Source organism: Gavialis gangeticus, unplaced genomic scaffold (assembly GCF_001723915.1).
Source record: "Gavialis gangeticus isolate Ggan-Ray unplaced genomic scaffold, GavGan_comp1, whole genome shotgun sequence".
NCBI classification, from domain to species: domain Eukaryota; kingdom Metazoa; phylum Chordata; order Crocodylia; family Gavialidae; genus Gavialis; species Gavialis gangeticus.
The window spans coordinates 102,699,666-102,703,807 of record NW_017729022.1 but is presented as its reverse complement, the minus strand read 5'-3'; the positions used below and the strand labels follow the sequence as shown (position 1 = coordinate 102,703,807).

At 50.2% G+C, this 4,142-nt stretch overlaps 1 protein-coding gene across 4 annotated transcripts in view; it reads right to left on the bottom strand.

Moving 5' to 3' along the window:
• The window catches only part of PARVG (parvin gamma), a 45,986-nt gene that overhangs the window by 33,487 nt on the left and 8,357 nt on the right, over positions 1-4,142 (bottom strand). The window contains exon 1 of one of the 4 annotated variants that reach the window (XM_019515756.1): positions 1,123-1,295. The exons of the other annotated variants lie outside the window; for them this stretch is intronic. The gene's annotated coding sequence lies outside the window, so the exon portion shown is untranslated. Of the gene's footprint in view, positions 1-1,122; positions 1,296-4,142 lie in introns of those variants that run through there. 4 annotated transcript variants of the gene reach the window in all.

Here is a 4,142-nt window from a genome sequence, read left to right as displayed (position 1 = left end):
GCCCTTCCTCTGACCCCATTCTGCTGGCAGAGGATGTGTTTTAGGATTTTAAATGCTCACCTGTGAGCACAGGGGTATGGAATAATTCATAGGCGACAGCACTGCAGCAAATATTACTGCACACAGTACATGGAAGACCTCTGATGTCACATTCCTGCTTTGATGCCTTAAGTATCTTTGTATCACATACGTGTCCCAGCATCTCTCCCTTGGGTTCCAGTAAACATACAGTGCATTAAGAACGTGTGTACAGCCTATGATAGTTTATTTTTAAAATATGCTTAGAGAGAGAGAGAACACTATAGGGAAATTCTGATTAGATATTTTCCACACATGAGCCTTGCAAAAGAAAAACCACAAACTTCACAACAAAATGCCACAATAATTAAAAAAAAACTAGTGCTTGCTGAAGAAATGGGGCAGGAAAAATAAAATAAATTAGAAGATGGAGCCATTCATTTTGTCCTCTAATATAGACAATTATGTACTTGACAGAGGAAATGAACTGAAAGGAAAAAAAATGTACGTAATATAAAAGGTCACTTTCAAATGCCTCTGTGTCAGGTACCTAACTCCAGCTGATTTTAAGGTAGGTGGTATGGTAGGCCAATAGGGGATGCTCCTGCACTAAGCCACCCACCTCACTGCACCCGACCACCTTCCAGGCTCTGAGTGCCTCCCTGGAGGCACCTCATATCTAGCCAGCCTCCTTCCTGGAGCACACCCGCAAGCCTTGGGGGTGACGTTGCCACCACCCAGGGTCTGGATTGTTTCTAGGCCCTGTGCCCCCTGGGGTACACAGGCCTGGTAGTCCTAGAGGGACTCAACCCACTGCAAGAACCTGGGGTGCTTCACTTAGTCTGAAGCACAAATGGTGGTCTCCTTTAGTCAGCCAGACCAAGGGGACCCTAAGGCATAATCTAGACCTTTTCCCAATAAGTCTCCCACACTAGGTACAAAGGAGAAAGTTATTGATTACAAGTAGTAGGTTTGGAATACGGTACAGGGTAGAGCAATATCAAAGAATAACCCTCAAAGCAAACAGTGGCATGGTAGCTTTTGATCATGCATCTGAGTAACTACAAGCTATATATCTAGTTAGATCTCAAGTAGCTTACTCACAGGTATCATCCAGAGACTGATAAGAGCTTTCCTCTGGAGGCAGGCAGTTTGTAGTGTGTCCATGCATTTCAAGAGACAGAGACAGCTGCCAAGTTTCATCTGCTCTCAGTGCCTTCATCATGGCTGCCACCTCTTCTCCTGGGCAGTCTTCAACGTATGACCTTATGAACTCATTTACCTGATCCAATGAAGGCCAGAAGTTGTTGGCTGCCAGCCAACCAATCTGAAATGCATCACTGGTTGCCAGGTAGACTGGCAAGATCTCTACCCCCCTCCCATTCATGATGTCATTACTTAGAACAATAGGGAGTTTAAGCCCCCACCCATGTGTGTGAAGCCAGGCACACAGGTCACTTCACTTACTTCAATATGCTGCTTAGCCACTAGAAGGATAGAAAGGTCAAAAATCAAGTTTGAAAGAGAGAGAAAGGGAAAAAAGCTGGCACAAGGGGAAAAGGAAGGAGGCTGCGATTTAAATCCTTAACAGGAGGTAGGGCTGTGTGAAGCTTCAGTAGCCGATTCGATTTGGAGGAGATTCAACGGCCAAATCTCTGAATCTGAATCAAATTGGGAGACCCATTAAAAGGTCCAAATCAAATTGGAAGCCTCTGAATTGATTCAGAGAGAGATTTGGCACCAATTTGGAGATTCAACTGTAGACTAAACAGGCAGCAGTCCTCGATCATGCTAGACACAGCTGCCTCCAGCTGGTAAACCTGTTGTGGTAGGCAGAGGGGGGAGGGAAGAGACATTGTGGGGGGCAAATCAATGCCTCCACAGTGAGGGAGGGATTGGGGCTGGGACAAGCTGCCCAGCCAGGGTGGAAGGGTGTGGGATTGAGGGAGGGGGGCTCCCACCACTGCATGCCGCTGGTCCAGGAGGGCATGGGAGCAGGTGTGTGCCCCTGGATCTGCATGGGGTGGGCTGGGCCAGGTTGCGCTTTGGGAGACTAGCCCCAGAATCTCGCTGCTAAGCTGTGCTCCGTGGGGCAGGTGGAGACAGGGCTGTGCTCTGGACGGCTAGCCCCAGCTGCAGCCCAGAGCGCAGCCCTGGCTCCACCTGCCCCGCAGAGCACAGTGGAGTGAGGGCTATGGAGGGGCTGCAGTCACTCTAAAATTTCCCATAGCCCCTGCCACCAGCCCCACCCCAATCCAGGTGCACATGCCCACCCACATTCACTGCCACTACTCGCACAGCTGGGATGAAGCTGCAGCTTGTCTGGGAGGCATGGAGTTGCTGGAACAGCTTCCACCACTGCTTGCAGCTTGTCCAAGGCAGTGCACTAGCACAGTCCCATGCCTCACTTCCCCAGGTGGGCAAGTGGCAGGAGGACATAACCCCTGCTCCCCGTGCCTTCCGCCCAGAGCAAACTGTGCTTGATTCACACCCCCCTCCTATCCCCCACCGGGCAAGCACAGCAGGGCACGGCCCCTGCTCCTAGTGCTGCCGCACCTGCATTCCCCACCTCCCCACCCCAGTTGCACAAGTGGCGGCAGGGCAGAACCCCCACTCCCAATGATGCCGTACCCGTATTGCATACCCTTCTGGCCTGGCTGGACAAGCACTGGGAGAGCAGAGCCCCCACTCCCAGACCTGCTGCTCCCGCATCCCTTGCCCCCTGCTGGACAAGCAGCAGCAGGGTACATCCCCCACTCCCAGCGCTGCTGTGCATCCCATGCCCCCCCCACCTAGCCAGACAAGCGGTGGCAGGGCAGAGCCTCCACTCCCAGCACCTTCCACTGCCCATCCAGATCACAGCCCAGCCCAGCCCGCCCTGCACAGATCTGGGGGCACACGCCTGCTCTCATTCCCTCCCAGACCAGTGGCACATGGTGGAGTGCACTGACGGGAGCCCCCCTCCCCGAATCCCGCACCTCTCCACCCCAGCTGGGCAGCTTGTCCAAGCCCCAGCCCCAATACCTCCCTCACTGTGGTGGTGTTGATCTACTCCTGCCACAGCCCTTCTCTCCCCTCTCCACCCACCACAACAGACTTACCAGCTGGAGGCAGCCATGTCCAGCATGGTCAAGGGCTGCTGCCTGTTTAGTCTATGGCTGAATCTCTGAATCAGCGTCGAATCTTTGGATCCAAAATCAGCCAAATCGAATTGGAACAGTGATTCAAATCACTGAATCAAATTACTGTCCCTCTGAATTGGCCAAATCTGAATCGAATACTTGACGTTTCACACAGCCCTAGTAGCAGGCCTCCTGCCACCTGTGGCTTTGAAAATCTCCCTCATCACTCCTAAAACACACACACTTATTGGAACTCAAAAGTTAGATTCTTTCAATTTTGCTTACTTTTTATATCCCACATTTCCTTTTAATACTTACATTAAAGTAACTTATCCTATTCAACACCACTGCTTACATTTAATACAACAATGGTAACTAAAATATAAAAACGCAAATTCCAGTGGGCCAGACCACAGGTCCATCTAGCCCAGTATTCTGGATCTCATAGTGGCACCAAGCAGATACTAAAAAGGAAAGAATATTTATGTAGGGCCTATCCAAACTGATCTGTCTCCTTCACCTCTTCCCTTATAGCTTCCACCATTCACAGACCTAGGAAGTGTTAATTTGGGGGTGACATTCTTTGCAGGTTGTGTCTGGTTGAAGCACCCAAAAAAAAAAAAAAAAATCAGAGCCACCTTTGAATATTTGAGCCTTTGGCATCTCATTTTCTCCCTCTGCAAAGTAAGCAGAGTACACTACTGCACAGGGAATCTGAAAGCATTCATTTGTTAGAAGACTAGACTGAAGTTTCTGCTGTGTAGCAATGGGCAGCATGTAGCTGTGCTAGCCCATGCTCCAACTACAGACTGAATCGTGGCTCAGTAGCAGCTACAGTCACCGGTATGGGTCGCAAATCTCCCCATACTATCTTTCACCTTCTTTGGGTATGTGAAATAGTCTATCCCAAACATATGGCCAGAGGAAATCATCTTCCCTCCCTGCCCCTTTCTTACACACACACACACACACACACACACACACACACACACACACACACAC